This window comes from Centruroides vittatus, unplaced genomic scaffold, assembly GCF_030686945.1.
Source record: "Centruroides vittatus isolate TY-2023 unplaced genomic scaffold, ASM3068694v2 contig_337, whole genome shotgun sequence".
Taxonomy (NCBI): domain Eukaryota; kingdom Metazoa; phylum Arthropoda; class Arachnida; order Scorpiones; family Buthidae; genus Centruroides; species Centruroides vittatus.
In genome coordinates, this window is record NW_027122161.1 from 791,646 (window position 1) to 812,940 (window position 21,295).

Sequence of the window (21,295 nt, forward strand, 5' to 3'; positions counted from 1 at the left end):
TTGAATAATATAAAATGGCAATCTATTGTATTTTTACGTGTTTTAGACGAATATAAATTCGCTTACCCGTCAAAAGATGGCGCTACTGTATTAAAAGTACTTTTACTAAAATATCTCGTTCATTTTAAATAAATGCAGTAAAATCTCTTTACAACTGAACGCCAACGGGATGGCCACGTGGCATTTTAGGAGTTTCCTTTACGTTTGTAACACTTAAATAAATGCTACTTTTCATTAGAAAGTCTTCCAGGGAGGGATCTTCCACGTGTTGCGTTGTCGTATACAAATAAACCGGCTATCAAACCAATTTATTACTTAATAGAAAAATACTGATCAATCAATCTAAACGTCTAGATGGAGATAATATCTGTGCCTGAGGTTTGCTTTAGCGATTTGGGGTAACCGCGAATACTTTCTCGGGACATTCATGGACAGTTTTGTCGTCTCCTAAATTGTCTCGGGGTTTACAGTTTTAGGTTGTCATGATCAGGATCTGCTGTTGATCATGGCAACCTGAAATCGTAGTGATCCTGTCTTCCTATTGTTTGTACAGTACATATGTTCTGAAGTGTTTACAACAACATATTAAAAATTACGCACCACCTTGAGAGATATTAGCGATTGACTGAATAATGACGCAGCTGGCTAGAGTTACTGAATTAGACTGTGTTGATAAATTAAGACAATGCAAGTCTTCGGCGATCTTTAGCCTCCGGGAAGACATTCTATGGAAAATTAGTCTTAGTTTAGATGTTAGAAAGGCGAAGAAAACCCGGAAAACCCCACTTGGCCGGCCATTTGGTCAGGTACGAACCCGCGACCAATGTTCAGTGGTTTTACCAACTAGGTCACTAGAGAGTCCTATATTCATAAAACATATTGCAACATTCTTCGTTATGTTCCATCACTGTTTTTAAATCCAGATTTAAATTTAAATTTGTGTTGAACTGGAGGCTATAAACATTTCAGCTATATATACAAAGCTACTATGGTACCCGACACTTATAGACAAGGATTCCATGTACTGTACATAGAATCCTTATTTATGGATCTAATATGATGAAAGTTGCGTTATTCCTCATCAGGATATTAAGCCAAGATGCCCAGGAGACAAGGAATAAAGATTTCCGAAGATGGGGAGAGAAAAGATGTAGAAGTTAGCAGGCGAGTAACTAACATAGACACTATCGTAACAGAAGGTATGAAATAATTTATTTTTTGCTCTTCTTGGAATGAATATAAAAAGACAAATACGGTTATTGTTCAGTACAAAGATTATATCTGATTAGAAATGGTCGGTTATTTGTAGTATATTTTCACATTTTTGCACATAATTATGTACGAATGTACAGTTCATAACGGTGTGTTTGTATAGAAAAAAAATGAATATTTTAAGCAAAAATCCTATTATCCGGACGGCCGAAGGTCCCAATTAATTTGGATAAGTGGAGTTTTACCGTATCTTTGTCGATCTAGTCGATCTTCCTACAAATTTTGCGAAGTAACAACAACATTTTGACTAACTTTTTTCACTCTACAGGTATTAAGAAGGCCTTTATTCGTTCTAACCACGGATATTTTATAATAGGCGACATAATTTTCACTAAATTTATATTTAATCCAAACAAAATAGGCTACTATTTTCATAAATTTATGAGAGTATTATTTATAGAAAAGCCTTTGCACACCGTAACAGTTTCTAATGAACCTTTTAGAATATAATTACTTCCTATATGCCTAAATGATTTCCTGTTTACAGATCTCATAAGCTTATGGTATTATTACAGACCACCCTTCTATACTTTCTTATACATTGTGATCTACAAATATAATTTACTGACATACTGTAAACGTACTTTTGTAAAGTAATTTCTGTCAATATTTTCTTCTTCTATACTTACAAATAAATAATAGTAATAGAAGACGGGTGTTTATTTTAATTCAGTTTGTAATGCTTCAGAGAAAACGAAACTTTTACATCTTTTCAGGCCGAGATCTTGTATGGACCTGGCCCTTTAGTTTCTTTTTTTTAAAAACAAAATAAATACTAGAACGTTTCTTTATTAATTAACATTTACTTAACGTTAATCTTAGGGTTTCCTTGTTTTAATTTAATTTGCCTAATTTTAAATTGTTAAATAATCTGCCTAATATTTAATTTGTTTTGATAAAATATAAGGTTTCTACTTCAGAATGCTCATTTGAAAACGTTTGATTCTGCAACTATGTATGAAGTCAGATAAGATTTAAAATGTTTAATCTTTGTTATACTTTATCTTTCAAGATGTGGAAATGGAAGTTTTTTTTTATAAGAAAAGGAAAATCTATATATTTAAGTAAAAAAAAGGAAAAACAAACAATTGAAACGATAAGAATCTTTAGCGAGAGAATGTAACATTTGCAGTCGAATTCATTTTGGAGAGCAATGATCTGTGGTTTATTATTATAAGTCACTATGAAAATAACGTGTACAGTACACTTCCTAATCTCATTTCTCAACATTATACTTCCAAGTATACGATTTAATATTTTTTATTTATTTATTTTTAATGTTTTATAGACTAAGTGAATAACATGGACTTTTATAAAGATTCATAAATCACTTGTGTATTTTTGTTTTTACTTCCCAGGCTGGTATATAAAATCACCCCCAAGTCTTTTACATTTTCAGGATCAGAGGATGATAGTGTGTAGGGGTGATAATTTTTAAAACAAATTTGAAGCTTAATAACTCCTATTCCTTCCGTCGAAAATTTCTGGAATTTTGCAGGAAGGCTTGAGTGTTAAGCAGAAATATTTCTAGAAATTTTCAGGAAAATCGGACTATTGGTTCTGACGGTATGGCCTTACCCTCTTAATACCTCCCGAATCAGTCTGAAGACAGATTAATGGAAGCAACTATTGGGAATGAAAACGAATAAAAAATGCTAGAAGAGTCCAGCAACAACGTTGCCAGCGATTTTCATATTATATATTATTTTAGGAATTTCAAATTTAATATATTTAGTAATATTTTCAGGCAGGTTATTTTATGTTATACAAATAAAAAAATCCGTTAAAATAATAGCTGAAAAAATTAATAATGAAATATATTGGAAAATATAATTTTTTGATAAATAAACAGTAAAATAATTAAAATGTTTAAAACTCTTGTAAATCTGTTCATGGATAAGTCAATGCTACATCTTCAATGTTCTTGTACGAAGATCTACAATGTTCGATCTTCCAAGTGGGAGATGGCTGCCGAGAGAACTTTCTATGGAAAACTGACTGAAGAAAACCCAGAAAATTCCCACCAGTCCGTTGGTGAGGCGCAAACCCGTCAGTGGTTTTCTCCACTCGGCCACTGGTTGGCCATTATGTAAAAGTGAAACCTCTAAACAACGGCCAGTGACGGAAACATGAAAAATTTCCTGTTGAGAGCGGCTTTTGCTTGGAGGTAATTTTGTGTTCATTTTTGATCAACATTCACAATAAATGAGCCGTTATTGGAAGTTCGACTATATTACATTTGTTGTGTTGTACTGTACATGTATTCAATCTGATTTTATTTTACTTTACTTATTTATTTTCTCTGGTATATTGTTTTTTACTTAAAATAATTTATTCTTCATCAGAATACCAAATTAGTAAGGAAAAAATATAAATAAATAATGAGTAAAATCATAAATTATTATTAAATTATATATATTTTTATAAAGTAACCTGTGGTTATTTCCTTAACATCTCTTATCAAATAAAATAATTATAATTTACGAAAGTTAAGGTCTCTTATAAGATAAGAGACACCAATTTCTTCAAATTATAAGTGTGTCCTCGATTTCCAAGTACTCGATATAAGAAAATTCGATACGCTCTTCAATCGATATTTCCGATAATAAAATATTCATAAGAGTATGAAAGTGTGAGGGTGAAATTCCCATGTACTACGATTAGATGAGTACACAAATTACAGAAAGGGCGCAGCCAAACGTACCCAAGCAGAATACAGAGCTACCCAAAGAAAATCCAATAGTACCCACAGCTGCCCAAAAAGGATTTAGAAGTACCCACAGCTGCCCAAAGAAGATCCAGAAGTACCCACAGCTACTCAAAGAAGATCTAGAAGTACCCACAGCTGCCCAAAAAGGATCTAGAAGTACCCACAGCTGCCCAAAGAGGATCTAGAAGTAATCACAGCTAGCCAAAGAGGATCTAGAAGTACCCAAAGGAAATACAGAGATACCCAGAGGACCCTCTTTGAATTTTACAGATTTTGGATTTTGGTATTCATAAAAGATCCATAACTTCTTTGAATTTTAAATTTCAAACAAATAAATTTTATTTTATTTTTTTGTGTGTGTGTGTGTGTCACTGGGAAGGATTTAAGTCCCTGTAGCCCTCCTCTTGAATCTGCCACTTCATCGGTGATTACAGTTTCATTTTACTCTATGTTACTTCTTTTCTACTTATTTATTGTCTTGACTACTGCGGGAATTGCGAGAATTGTACGGAAAATTGCACCTATTTTAGAATTAATAAATAACCTATGAAGGGGTGGATATTTCCGGTCCATGCCCAAAGAGTCTATGACACGAGTTCCTGATCCAAGGAAGGTTTGTTGGTTATTTTCTAATTTTAAAACGAACATTACCCTCGTATTTACGCGATTTTGGAACGACATAAACTGGCAAATATAAGTCACACTGTATTATTTGCACACAGAAATAGTTGAAATCTAAAAATTTTCCAATTTAATTCAAAAATTTTAATTAGTTTATTCTTAATTTTCTATTTTTAATGATAATTTTTCTAAAAAAAGGTGAACGTCTTTTATGCAAATAAAATTTATTTGTATTCCGAGATAATCTTTGTACTGAACAATACTGTTTTTTTCCATAATCTATATTGCAACCAGTTTTGTATTTACGTATATTAATTAAGCTTTAAATTATGATCCATTTTTAAATAGAACGAATATACTTTGTTATATTTAAACTTCTTAAATCAGTTATAAATAAGTTTGTCAATATAATTTATTATTTAAGAGATATTTTCATCGCATAACTGCCAATAAGAACGAGTTGTTTATTTGTAATATTATGCTAAAAGTTTTATGTATTACGGTTTTAAAATAGAAAAATTGAAATAAATAGTTCAAAGTGAGATGACCTTTCTCTTATTTCACGTTTAAATATATACTTTTTTTACATTTCTAATGACAATTTCCTTTATACATAATTTATTATATTTTTAATTGTTCTATGTTTATCAATTTAAAAGAAATATTTAAAAATTCTATTATATTATTATAGAGAAAATTATTGTTTTTTACATGTGGGTATGTATAAAGGAACAATGTAAGGATACTGTTCTCATATCTAATAATAGTTATAATATTACTTAATTATTATCATTTATTCTAACAATATTTACTGTATAATTATATAATTGTTTATACAATAAAGAAACTTAAAAAAAATTATTTACTTTATAATTATAAACTTATGTAATAGAATTTCACGTAGATTTCAAATTAAAATCATAAATATGTTATATAAAATAGGCTATGATTGGTGACATAAAGCAACGCAGTACTTGGGCGATCTGTCATGGGTGGGGTGTTTTCAGGGTGGATTCTTCTATAATGAAACTGGCCTAAAATAACGTTGTTGATTTGAAATGGCTTAAAATAAGAAAATTTTTAACATGGTTATAACCACTTTCCGCCATAAAACACGCAGACAGATTCATTTAGTGTGATAACCTCGTTTTTAGGAACCGATGTTTGTTTTTTTTTTATTACTAGTTTTTACATTCCACTTTCTCTCTCATAGATTCTATGGATTTAGCCATGGATTATGAAGCCATTTAGTTTTGTCTTCTTTCTTCTACCATTGAATCTAAACATTGTAAAAGATGTAATTAGTCGAACTCAATGTTCAAAAATGTGGAGATTTTCCTTTGGAGGGCATGGAAATCCGACTCTTAGGAAAAGGGAATGTTTTTGGCATCATCAATTATTGTGTGTCAAAAACTGTTAAAAAAGCACATAATATATTAATTTAATTCTACTACATGTCAGTAACGAGGAACGAACTATTACCTGTATAGAACACCACAAAGTCACATTTCAACAATTTCGTGAACAGCAAGAATGAAAATCTACACATTTTTCACAGAAGAAAAACCAAAACTGAGTAATAACGATTCCACAGGTTGATGACAAAATTGTGAAGTATTATATTTAATCTACTTAAAGCAAGTTCGCAATGCTTCTTTAGAGAAATAAGCCGGAGGTCCTACTTAGCAGGGATCCGATTAGTTACTTCTCCTCTATATATTTTATTATATATAAACATTTACGTATTAAATTATAGTTTATAATGTGTATGATTAAAAAATTTGACTCTTTCTATTCTCTAAAATTTTTAAACCTATATACAAGAAATGCAATGGAATGAATCATTTTTAACCAATGTTTTTTTGAGGCCCTCGTACATGGGAGACTAAGGATAACACGACACTGAAGCTTTTGATTTTAACTGTAAGGTTATGTTTAATGAAAAACATAAATATAATAAATTTTTATTTATGAAAGAAATATTTGTGTTGTTATCATCTTAAAAAATTCAATAATCTTATTTATAAAAGTGTCATTCAGAAATATAAATGAATTCATTACTGATCTAATATACAAGAAAGAAAGTGTTTTTGTTTCTTCTGTTGGACACAGCTTGAGTAATAAAACTTTATGGAGACAATTCTTTCATTCAGGAGGAGGTCAACGGTTATTTTTAATCGAGGAAACTTCACCCTTCTGCCCGCAAAGGGCCCCTCATCTGTCCATCCAATGTGATTGTGGCATTCAAATAGGAAAATAACTAATGTATATTGCGTGCAAGACCAATTGTACTTAAGGATTTTCGAGAATGCTGACATTGGAACTTTGGTCAGATTATAATCTTAAAAATTTATATATATATATATATATATATTATTAATTTGAATGATTACTCATGTACAGTATTATCTATAACAGAAAAAAGTCAATCGAATAGATGTAAATTTCTAGATTAATGTTTTCGATAGTTGCAATTATAACTCGTTATGTTAATTTATTGTTTATTTTATATTTAATCAAAATGAAAAAAAATTAAAACGGCAAATATTTACATGTATAGACTATAAATTATAATGTACTGTACATGCTTCTGAACAAGTTAATTAGTCCCTTTAGTGCCCACAGGGCGAAAAATGGTTTTAAAAATGTTTATTAAACTTTTTTAATAGCTGTAAAATCGGCTTATAATTTTCATACAAATATAATAATAAATAATAAAATATTTTATATGAAAAATATAAAGGAACGAAATAAAAATTACCATAAATTTTATTTAGTTCCTTATAGTTCTTTGCCTGAAGACTGCAGGCTAAATTGTAGATTGCTATCGGAATTTCAAGGGATAAAGTTTATAATAGAAAACTTAAAATTTTAAGAATGTATATACAGGTTTATACAGGTTAACGAATAGTTTCAAATAAATGATATTATATGAATATATAAGGAGAAAAAGTAGCAAAAAAAAAGCTTAAATTATGCCCATAAGCAATGAGGAAAAGTCGTATACAAGCAGGAACAAGAAACTATAAAGGATATTTTTATTTTGTGAGAATAAAGTTAATTATTTAGCTAGAAAAATTACAGATTTGTTACATTCTGATTAAAATATTTATAATTAAATTCAGGTAAATTCTATAAATATGGATAAACAAATAATTTAAAATTCTGTAAACTACATTCCTCTAAACTATTTATCTTTTGCAGGAAATAGTAAATATATATATATATATATATTTAAATTTTACATCCTTATTAAACTATAAATAAATAACTATTAATGGAAAAAAAGCCTTTATTAAAGTCGATTTTTAGAGAAATTTAAGAAATAATTCAATCTGTGTACAAGATACAAGGAATGACTTTTAAAATACTTTTCAAATTATAAGTACAAAAGCTTTTTTAAAGCTTAAAATCTTATAATTAGATTTTATAATAACACAAAAATCGAATAAATCTGATCTGAAAATAAATTAAAAAATAAATATGTTCAAGAATATAAATTACTTGCATTGTTAATTATTTAAAAAGGAAATCCAGTTAGAAATATAGAATGGCAGAGTAAACTTCTTATATCTTATAAAATTAAACCATTAAAATATTGAAATAAAATTATAATTTATGATCACAGAATGTGTTATATTTCTATACTACATTTGTTTTTTTATAATAAAAACAATTTTATATACATTCACAGACAATTATCTCAGTATTCTTAACACAACTTTACATTTTCCTCCATGTCTTTTAAAAAAATATTAATGCTTTTAATGAACACATATTCAAAAAATAATTCCTTATTTATCCCTGAAAAGTATATCAGTAATATTATTTTTATTGTGTATATTTGTCTAACATGGTGTCTTGCATAAATGATTAGTTTTACAAACAAAAGAAAGAAAAAAACACACCTGTTTAAGTAGTATAATAGAATATAGCAGTATAATCTATCATTCCACATGACAATATCAGAGAAATTTAAACATAGAGACAAAAGAAACCCCTGAATAAATTAGGATAGTTGAATAAGATTCTGAACTACATAAAAATATAAATGAATTTCACAAAATATTAAAGAACATTTTATAGTATTTATTTTATACAAATTCATTTTACTAACACTCATTCTTGTATTTAATTTTTGGATAATGATATCTGGTTAATCTATTTTTATTATCAGGAAAACTCCATTCCTACTTACTTCCTCGTAGTCCTGATAATAATTTCGGATTATATAATTTATGAACGGAATTAGGAAAATCTTTCTTAATGCTAAGATGAGAAAAGGTTCAGGAAACTTGAACATTTTTATCATATAATTAATTAATATTATTTTATATATTCTGTACTGAGAAATTGTATATATTATAAAGAAATATGTATCATTTCTTAGCATATTTTCAGATTTAACGTGTAAAATATATTGATTTATATAATATTTTATAGAAGCTCTTACAATCAATATAATAATTTAATTATAATTATAGGGTTTCACTAGGGTTTTAAATATACATAATAACTTATAATAAAGGTTTGAATGACAAATAAAGGCTTATATAATATAATAAAGGATATAAATAAAGGCTTTGAACAATTAAACTAAAAAAAATGAACAGAAAAGAAACTGTTTATCCAAATAAGTTTTAGTTATTTTTAAACACATTGGTTATAAACTCTAATTAGATAAAATTCTATTTAATTTTCCTTTAATTCATTGAAAATTCCCTGAAGCATATATTTTTTATATAAATTTTGCCTTATCTGTGCAGTTATTCAGGAAAATATAACATATAATATAGATACAATGAAATCTTATTATCAGTAACAGCTCAGTTATTAGATAAAATGTTATTCTGTTATCAACTACTAAAAACTTTTATCTGCATAAGTTGATTAATCAAATTCAAAGTTGCTTTTTTAATATATATTTTTTTAAATAAATGTAGTAACAATTTTCATTTTTAAATTTAGATAAAAGGAAATTTTTATTTCCTTTTATTCCTAGTATTTAAAATATATTATTTATATACAAAGACGGAAGTTTCTTGTAACGTTTTTGTATTTCGTTAATGCCCCAATTTTAAAATCAATCTCTCTAAAGTTTACTTTTATATTGTTTTATATAATTCAAGTATAAGTATTATTGATGGCTGACAAATTAATATTTTGATAGTATTAAATGAGAGAATTTTATCTTGACTTTCCTTGATAACATTATTAATCATTGTCCTTTTTACTTACCATTAGTTCTTTATTTGACTCTCATATTTGTTCTTGTCATTTCAATGTAAACATCTCACTTACTAGAATATCATCGTGTTCTTTTATTCATCAAGTCGACATTTTATAACTTATTTAATAGTTTATGTACAATTGAATGCTTATACTAGACCACAGAGGGGGGCAAATGTGACACTTTTTCCACGTTATCGAGTCAAATTCTACAAATTATAATAGTAAAAGAGATTGAGATATGTAACTTACACTCCTCAACCATGGGATGCTTTGTCTGTCTTTCTGTATTGATGTAGTACTGTATTTTATAATTTATTTGTCTTGGACTTTACCATTTTAAACTTTGAATATTTTTATAGTTTCTATCTCTAATTAATATATAAAAAACAGCGAAACGAACGTATAAATAACTATCACTAAGAATAACACTTACGCGTAAGTCACTTGAAGTACTAACCAATTAAAATTGAGATCCTATCTTAATATTAAATAGATAATTATCAATGTTAAAATTATTTACAAGATAAGAATGAATACGTAATTTCCTTCTTAGAAATATAATAAACTAATAACAGTATGCGGAGTTAAAATGTAAACAATACCTTCGTCTTAATTCAGGTTAATAAGAAACGTCTCAAGAGTCAATAACTATAATGCCTGTGTAAGACAAGAAAAGTGGATCGTGAACAATCAAATAAGGAAAAAAGTTCACGAACCCGATAAGTTGGTTTATTTAACTCGATTTTACTCCGTTCTCCTCTCTTTATTCGACACTTTCCTAAACAATATAACAGAATATTTTAATGAAGTAACAACTAAACAAACGTTTTACTGGCCAACGTGATGTTTATATTAAGCAATTGTATCTTCCTATAACTGTACATCACTGTACTACATCTTTCGAGGAAAACTATCTCGTCGCAAGCATGATCTGTTGTTAAACGTAAGTTTTATGGTTTTTCTGTTGTTTAATGTTTACATAAATAAATTAGTAGTAACCTAACGGGAATATTTTATATATTTCTTTAATAATTATCATTATAATTGTGTACGTTAATAATTTTAAACTCATTTTTTTAAATACCGGCGTACATATTTGAGTAATTTCTACTATACCTGTCAACTTTATTATGCTTATTTTTAATAATATAATTAAAATAATACGTAACTTTACACGTACTGTACATACTTTCATATTGTTTTTGAATCCATTTCCTACTTTTACTTTCAACCCATCCCTGTTGTTACTTAAGGCACTTAGGTGTATTTTAAGTTGCATCCTTGTGTTAAATATATATATATATTAAATCAAATTTTTAATTTATATGATAATTAATTAAGTATTATTCGACCTAAATATTTGAAAAATTTTTCCTCGGTGATTTCATCTCGTATTCTCATTACTTATTTAAAATTATATTGTGTAAGTTAATTGTCATGTCAGGTGGTGAATGGTCTTTCCTTCGATTTAAAGGAAGTTAAAAGAGTTTTATGGAGCATTTTACTATATTTAAAACAGTTATTATACCCGTCCGTTCATAAAATTTTAAAGGAATGCCATCATAATCGCATACTTAATTTTGTTTTATTTATGTAAAATAATATGCACTTATAACACTCATTAATTATATATATTTATCAATGTATACTAGTTTATTAACATAAAATTTTTGTTAAATAGTGATTACACTGCTTAAACATATAAATTAATATTCATAATAGAAGAATAATCGCTTTCCTGATCTTAAGGAAGTGTCATTTCCATTATGTTGCATTGATAAATAATGTATAGAACGAGACTATTATAATAATTATTGAAATAATTAATAGCTATAAACTATAAGTGAAATTAATTGCGAAATTATCCTTTCTTGTAAAAACTGATTAAAACATGTAAAAAGTTTAATTTGTTTTTTCCCGTCTTTTGTAGAACACACATTGTGTTATGTGATTTATAAAATTGGCATTAAATAAACACACGCTTGTCCTTCGGAACTTTTTTCTTCAATTACAATATTTGATCTCCAACATTGTTTTCTATCCTTCAATTTGTTTTCTCTAGCGTAATGCATTCGTGACTTATAAATATATTGTCTTATTTTATACGATTTTTATATACTGCAACGACAGAAGTCATAATTATAAATAGATCTTAATGATTAATATTAAAAATAATGCTTTATATATATATTTTTTTCAAACTACGTAGACGTTACTTTATAAAGTTGACAATGACACAGCTTTTCTCGCACTCAAAACTACGTAAGACTTATATATTGTGACGTCGTCACAATGCAATGTTTAATCATCTTCTAATTCAAAAAGTCACGTTACATCCGGTCCAGAACGGAAGTTTGTGTATAATTAATCGGGATCTTCGGCTCCTAAACTTTCTCGATTTTTATCTAACTCAGTTCTCGAGATTAACAAAGGACAGACAACGGACGATAGTGCGAATATATACGTCTGTAATTTGAAAACTTCGCTTTTAGTGAGTTAAAAACTCATATAAGTTATAATTTCATTACTTTTCATTCGTGATATGACCCTTACCCTCTCTATTACCCTCCTGATTTCATCTCCAAAACATACTAGCATCAATTCGCTGAAATTCTAAATTTGGCAGGAATACTTCTATGCATATTACAGAAGTATTCCTGCCAATTTTCAAAATTTTCGTCTGTTGGGTCCTGAGATACAGGCCAAAACACACATACTTTTCCCTGTTGTTCTACCATACAATAGCAGGGAAAGTAAAATTGATTGGTAAACCAAACATCAAAATTATAGGTTCTACTTATATGATAAACTAAAATTAAGGTTATTTTTTTAAATAAATAATTATCTGATTAAAATAAACCGGAAAATTGTTATACTAGTTGCTATTTACGTGGTGAAAAATGTATGACGAATTTTAATTGGGTAATTAGCCTTAATTTGCACGAATTTCACCTGTATGCAAGCGCTTCATGTAACACAATCACGCTACAGATACTAATTTTTGTATCACGATTATATTTTTAATATATATTTTAATTACAGTTTATCATTGTAAGAGGAAAGATAAATATACGGTACAATAAAGCTTGTCTAAAACGGAACCTGGGTGAAACGGAGCGATTAATAACACGCAAACCTGTCTAAGCGGGAAGAAAATTATTCGAAAGGCAACGATTTTCTGTGTTAAAAAAAAACCGGAAAAAATATTTGGTACCGTGCGAGTCCGGTTTACACAGGTTTTACTGTACATTACGTTATCGCTTGTTATCTTTTCTATTATATAACGAAATAAAATAGAAAAAAAGACAAGTTCAATATATATTATGTAATTGTACAAGGATATACAGTAAAATTTCCAAGTGATTCTAACCATTTTAATACCTTAATAACGTGATTACATCAAATTTTAGTTACAATTATTTCATGCAATATTGTTATCAAACAGAATTGGGCAAAGAAAAATTGCTGTATTGTCTCCTTATACCTTACAGATAAATCTGTTTGTCTAAAAATTACAATAAAGTACATTCGTACAGGATCATTTATTTTCTATTTTTCTGCAAGATGAATGATCTAGTACAATGATCTCATGGCAAACCTTAAAATACTACATGTTAAATCTTTTGAAAACGTTTTTTTAAAGTTTATACGGGAAGAAAAACGTATACATTGTCTTCATACTGTTAAATTTTCCTTTAATTAAAAGTATTTTTACTACAATAATTACCACCTTTTGTAAATTCAAACTTCTCTGTAAGCGTACCCATTGTAATTAATGTATAAATAAGAAAAGAATATAAAAAAATTAAACTTAAAAAAACTTCTATTAATTCTTTAATTGATGATTTAAAAGTAACATTGTTCTCATTGAAAGAGTTTTCATTATTTAACTGTAATATCAAGTTGAAAGTCAATGACACTCGTGTTTAACATTACTGATTTTCCTCTATTATTAAATCAGAGTTACTGAAACAAACTAACGGACTAACTCACGTAAGTAACAATAAAATAAATTTTATTTATAATAGTTACTCACAACAAAGACCCTCGATATAACGCGTTACAATAGCACGTGGATATCCAATTTATCCCCCAGTTTCTACCGATCCTGCTGGTTTTACTTTATCTCATTAGTACAGTGGCGCGTTATCCTACGGGCAAAAAAGGGCCCCCACAAACATAAGACCCCAACCAATCTTTTATAAGGAAGCATTCCTCGAAGAAAACTGTATGAAGTCAACACTGTACTGTACGTGTGCCCCTTATTCGAATTCACCTGGGCACCACGAAGCTATAATGGGTCCCATTAAGCTGTAACATGTATTAGATGTTAAATTAGCAGTTAACAGTGCAGTTGAATTAATTCAATTTGCAATACTCTGCGAGACGTGCCTACACTTTATGCGTATCACTTCATAAACACAACACTTGAGACGGAAAGAAATCGAAAGAAAGCAGACGTAGGGATGTCTGACCGTGACCAGAATGGACTCATGCGATTAAAAACAGGTGGTTCCTCTTTACAACGCTGTGGCATTTCGAATCTCACAGACAGCGATATATCGAGTCACTAGTGTATTTTTTACATTAGTTTCCGCGTTTTTTCCTTCTGTTTGATCCATCGATATGATATAAAGTATAACGAATATTATAATGAACAATAAGGAATAAATTAAATAAATTTGTTTTGAAAAGATTTTAAGATAATGTCAACTGATTAAATCATCTATTCATTATTATACTAACGAGGAAATACAGGCGTGTATTGAAGTTTAAAAAGTAAATTTAAATTAATTTTTTTTAAGTTACAAAAATAGTTAAGCTGTTCTTTTTCTTTTTAAAAAAAAATTTTAGTGAAGAAACTATGAGGTATAGGCCTACTTTTTATGATGTTATATCGAGGAAGAAATCATTAAAATTGTATTTTTACGTGTTTTTTTTTTCTTTTTTGGTATACATAACGATCATTTGTTAGTAATGGCCACTTATTACACTAGAGTCATTTACATGAAAGCGTTGTTAGGATGGAAGCGTAATTTCAAATGTTATTTATAATGTGGCTGGTGTTAAAATACTCTTTAAGTTTTGCAAAAAATAAATAAATAATTCGAAATGAACTTATTTTCATCAGTCTAGTGACCTACTAAGTGCCAAAAATGTTTGTAATCGTTCCTACCGTCTTTTATATATGTATATAAATCTACAATAAATATTCAGTTTTCTGACCTAAAAACTTGACTTTCACCTTTAAAAATAAATACATATACAATAAATAGTATGTGGACGATTTTAAATAGCTTTGAAGTAAATTTGTGTTCTATTTAATTTAATTATTTTATTATTTATGTATTTATAATTTCATAACCATTCGTTCCGGATACGTCAGGCCCCTGCCTCCCCATTGTGGGCCTTGCCGAATCACTATGGGGTATGGAGAAAGACCCTTTCAATGTCTTTAAACAATATAAAATAATTATAAATATCTGTTGAAATTCTTATACATTCATAACAAGTGCTTAATGTCTTAAAATATTTATAACCTAATTTAAATGGTAGACGATAAGAAAGCAATTGTATTATTTTAAGGAAAAGCATGGTAATTTACTGTATATAAAAATACCTTAATGACTACTTAACATCCGTTACTGATAAAGTTAAAATTGTATCAATATGTCTGTCGTAGCATTTGCATCTGTATAGAAGTTTTGACACACTACTGTATTAGCCTATGTATTATACTATTAATGCATGTCTGATTATAATCTATATTAAGATAACATACTGACAAACAGTTTATTTATATCTAGTTTATTCACAGAATGCAGTCATGGGCGTTCGCAGATGGGGCAAACGGGGCACTTGCCCCTCCCTGAGCTCGAATATAATTCCACAAATTATAATCGTAAAAGTGATTGAGATATTGAGTGTTTCGTCACGTATTCTTACGTTCATGTATTCATGGAACACTAGAGTCTAGACTACGGGACGAGATACACGTAATTGATAATCGTTAGTAAGAAACAATACTTCCTAAATGCTAACACTTAAAGGAACAGGAAGACGATATATCCTGGATATATTGTCCTTCACCATCCGGTCACCCTCATTGTGCGCCTGACACAACGGACTAATTTACCATAGAAGACACACTTCCTTTAGCAGTTGTGTTGCTTTGCCTTAAGGTCTACACTGCCTGTGCCTGCGATCTGGGACCCTAGATATGGCTCAAATTTAAATTTCTGTATTCTTACTTTAGTAATGAGTTTATAAAAGATTGGTTTGGGGCCCCAAGCAATTGCCTTTATTGCCCATCGAATAATCTCATCGATTCAACCTAGTTTTTATATTATTATTTTAACTTTTCCTCCTTTTCAACACAAAATCGACTTGATAATAAAAATAATCTATTGTTTTATAGGTAAGTTATACCTATATTTTCCATATTACATAAGGAAATCGCTCGATTATCTTCGAAAATTTCTTATTATATGTAACTAAGACATCATTTTACGATGTTAATCTATAAATATTACAGTAATTGTACAAATAAAAACCTTCATCTACGTTCTAGTTTTAGAAATCATGCCACTATTTCACATACTCTACTGCGTAACTAACAGCAACAATACCAGTCACAGCATCGTAACGATCTTGCGATATCTCGTCTACTTGTAATACATCACAATTATATAAGTAATGTCATTTTTATTGTAAAATTTATCTTGTGAGCATTGATAACAATATCCATTATGTTAAAAATTGCCAAAATTACTATAAAATAAGGAAAGATCTGTAGTGTCGTAATAAAGTGATAAATTTTATATCATAATAAACTTTTAAAGCTGATTTGTTCCACTTCCATACGATGATAGACCTTGACATTTTATAGGAATATAATTCTATGGTATGAAGTGTGATCTCGGACTACCAGTTGGAAAGTTTGTTTAGGTTTAGGTGTATTCGTATACGGCAACGTGTCTATCGAGGGGGAATGCCTCCCGGGAGGAGGTCTTTTATGGAATACTGGCCCGTATTTAGGTGTTATTAACGTGAAAAAAACCCGTAGTCGAGGTGTGAACCCGCGACCAAATACCAGATTTCGGTGGTTTTATCCATTCCGCCTTGGTGGGAATCGTGAATTTGTTCAAAATAATTACTTTTAATAATGTTAGAGCGCTAATTTTTGATGTTATAAAGTATTTAGGTCAATAACAGAACATCAATACCATACTTTATCATGTTTTCGATAAATATCTTCATCCCAAATCTTCAAAATTACAGTAAAACCTGTCAAAAACGGAACCCGAATGAAAAGAAAATCTGCCTAAACGAAAAAACTGAGCGATTTTTTGTTTTTTAAAAAACCTGTTTAAAACGGAAACCTTCCAAACCGGAAAAATGTTCGATTTCGGTTTATACAGGTTTTACCGTATGTAGTTATTTTAAAGGCTAATTATAAAAATTACGTGCAGTTTTGAGTTTTATCATATTAAATAGTTCAATGACTACATTTTATTTGTTTTAGAAATTATAAAATTTATATTTAATAAAAATGCAAACAAACAACGGCCACCACCGTACAACGTCCATTTCTTTTTAATACGTTCTATCAATGGCTATTGTTCAACAATAACAAATTACCTCAAAGTATTATTTTCGTTATCATAAAAATCCAACTTTAGTAATACCATAATGAGAAAAATTTCCCTGAAAAATCCTCCCTGAATTAATTTTTTGAGAAATCTTTTGCATAGTCTATAAATAAAAGCTTGATATTTAGACAATAAAGTTTTCGAAACGACACATTTGTTTAAGTGAATTTTTTGATTTTATAATCCTTTAAATACAGTCAAACCTCCGAACAACGGACAGTTTCCGCTCTGCTGGCCTTTATGGATTTGGCCAAGTCCACAGAAAATTAACAGAAACGAATTTATCACGCTTATTTGTTTTTTGATTTATACTTTTATTTTTATAATAAAAATATAAATTATAGAATCAGATATATTTCTCAATGAAAAAGACAAAAGAAAAAATTACATAATAAGCACGAGACATCATTATATACTTTAAAAGAATATAATAGAAATGATAATTAGAGAATACAATTCGTCGACATAAAGAAAAACTCTCATAAAAGATTATAAGTTCTTTTATGGGGAGGAAACAATTAATAACGTAATCATATGACTGAATATCCTAGAATCGAAGTGTATTTACGTCATTTTTATTTTATGTTATACAAACAAATGATCCGTCTACGTCAATATCATGGATTACTGAACAGCTGTATGAATGTCACGCTGTTCGACAATACAATTCATTATAAAAAAACAATACTAAAACTTCTAAAACATATGTAACATTCCGACCTACGCATATCTAAAATTGTTTATACCAGATTCGAATATAATAAAAATGCAAAATTTATTATAAATTTCTTTTATTTTATAATGTGACTAGTCAGATTAGAATAACTCTCACAAGCCCACTGGCAGAAGTCGCGGGTTCACGCCACTGGCCATATGGGGTTTTCTGGGTTTTCTTCACGTTTGTAACACTAAATGAGGAACAGTTTCTTATAAAACAATCCCGGGAGGCATTTCCCCTCGGCAGAATAAAACCAAAACCAACCTAACCCTCATTTTATAATAAAGGTTTACACCTCCGTAGCCTCCCTCAGAATATATTATTCAATCCCGATGTATGAAAGGTTGTAGAATTGTGTAGACACAAAGCTATTCAAGTGGAATTTTCTGTGTATTCTTTACTTGTCTAACATCCAAATAGTGAGCAGTTTACCACGGAATATCGTTTTCATCAATTCAATCTTATAGCTAGGATCGTTGAAAGAAGATTATGTTACACGCAATGATACCACACAGTTACTTATGTTAACAGTAAATAATAGTATACTCAGTGAATTTTCGTCCGATGGAGAATTTTTTATAATTAAAATAAAGACCAAATCTGCCCAAAAGGGACTACCATTTATTTTTGGTGATCCCTTTTGGGCAGATTTGATCTTTATTTTAATAGTATACTGTCACTTTTTGTGTACTTCCCGGAGGTACGTGTCTCACCGATTAAAAACTGCTGACTTATATAATTAAAGCAGGAAATTCTTAATGGTGTATCAGTGGCACGTTATAGCTTCATGGGGCCCAGGCAAATTTGAATTAAAGGGCCCCATGTACAGTGTTGACTTACGAAAATGGTCTGTGTTATGAAATAGGAGATTTTAATTGTTTACTGAATCTATAATTTCATACAAACATTTAATGCCATAATTCTATATTTAACTGTTATTTACGTAAGTGAAATTCCCGTTACAAAAATGGATGTTTCAGCATGTATATTAATATTAGGAACTGACATAAGTATGACAGTTTATATATTTTAAGTAAAGCTGGCCACATCGTTGCTGGACATTCTTTATTTATCTTCATTCCTAATAGTTGTTACCATTGCATACCTTTAAGTCTCTAGATTGGTTCGGAGATACTAAGAAGGTGCAGCAATATTTCTTGAACAGATAGAACGATTTTCCTAAAAATTTCTAGAAACATTTCACCTTAACACGGAAACCTTCCAGCAAAATTTCATAAATTTTCGACAAGTGGCACGGGAGTTATTAAAGCTACAAAATAGTTTTTCTCTATCATATATAATAGCATATTAATTAAAAATTGAATATGTACAACTTTATAAATAAGTTAAGCAGATCATTTAAATTCAGTAAAGGCGGAAAATGTAAAGAAATGTAAACACTCCACCTTAATAAATTGGGCAAAAGTCCAAATTACCGACGTGATTAATTACCTACAATGTAAAAGTAATTTAATACATTTTGTAAAAAATTTAAATTTTCGTTAATCTTGATAATTCACATTCTACTTGTATAAAGTATATTTAATTATTTATTACAATTGATAAGTATTTAATATTTCACAGAGCTCTTACGATATATTTATTTTATGATCTAGATATTACTAATAAAGCTGCAGGTTTTCCTGGTTGCAATAATTAACCAGCCAGATTTTACAAACCATCTTACGATAGTCTAAGTTGATTATAAGTAAGTACTTGACATGTAATATTAAAAATTAGTTTATATACTAGCATACATTATTGTTTATTTTTATAATTAAATTTTATTTTCGAGATTATTTAACTCATTATACAGCTTTCTAAGATCTTTGTGTGTATAGCATTAATATTTTTATGATAAGGTAATAATATCATAGATTTAATACAGCCCATCATATACAGTTTCCATACATACAATTTACAGTTTCCATACATAGCAATATCCCAAATATTTTTAAATCTAGGATTATGGCAACATGTGACCTTGTGCTACGATTTCAAGGTGTCCGTTTTTATAAATTATAAAATTAAGTTTATATGTGAAAGTACAGTTCTAAAGTTGTCTTGAAAAGTCTTACGGGCCACTACTTATGAACATCAGATAAGAAAACTATCAAATATACATTATCAGGTGTCTCATTAAACACGATATTTGGTGCAATTGTACTCATATTATTACTTTATTTTCACTTCTATACAGTTAATTGTCATTTTTATAGATTAAAAAGTTAAATAAGGTAAAGTTCGTAAGTATTTTTTATTATATTTTAATTACTCAAATTAAATTTGACCTGAGATTTGGAATTGATAAATTTCGAATTCAGTTTTGGCCCAGCTTCGGAAGAAGGTTTGTCATCTTGCTACTTATTTTATACAGTATTAAACCTGTTAATTAATATCATACAACTCAGATATTTATCTTTTAAATATTTATATTAAATATGTTATTAAAATAGAAGTTCGTTAATCCGGCACATAATAATATAGAATATCTATAATCCGAATGTCTCTGAAAAGTAGCCGATAACATAAGAGCAGTTTCTCATACTCGGAGCATGTGTACTTTGGTGAATCATACGGGAAAGTTGGGTAATTATGCGCATCGTGTTATTCAGGAAATCACTATAGAAAAAGGAAATTATAGTGTTACACTTTATTAATGTTCTGTTCGATATACAGTATAACTCGGTTGAGAAGTTTTCCCGTGTTCTCGAGAAGTTTAATTTCAAAAGTCCCGATTTTTCCCTCTTTAGAGATAAGGTATGTAATTTTTTCCCCTGTAAAGTATTTCATTAAAAAATTTCTTCTTAAGTAGAAGGAAATCCTTGTCTAAAATGAAAAAATTGACTCGATTAAGACGTTTTTCAAATGCATCCCATCGAAAATTTCGCACATTTAATTGCATATGTGCAATCAAAATATTTTATATCTGTTGTTTGTTTGTTGTATACATGCATTCACTTATTTATTCTTCCTTTTGATTTGGTGCAACATGGTCTTTGTAGCATGCGTACGACGAATTTGCAGGAATTGTCTTTATGCCTCTACTAGAGTTAGAAATCTATAACTTGCGGCTGCCACTCTAGATCC

General features: G+C 29.0%; 1 protein-coding gene across 1 annotated transcript in view; it reads left to right on the forward strand.

Annotated features, from left to right (window-relative positions):
- Positions 1-10,497: 10,497 nt before the first annotated feature.
- The window catches only part of LOC136974032 (patched domain-containing protein 3-like), a 29,955-nt gene continuing 19,157 nt past the window's right edge, over positions 10,498-21,295 (forward strand). Inside the window, exon 1 of the mRNA XM_067268805.1 lies at positions 10,498-10,778. The gene's annotated coding sequence lies outside the window, so the exon portion shown is untranslated. The remainder of the gene's footprint in view (positions 10,779-21,295) is intronic.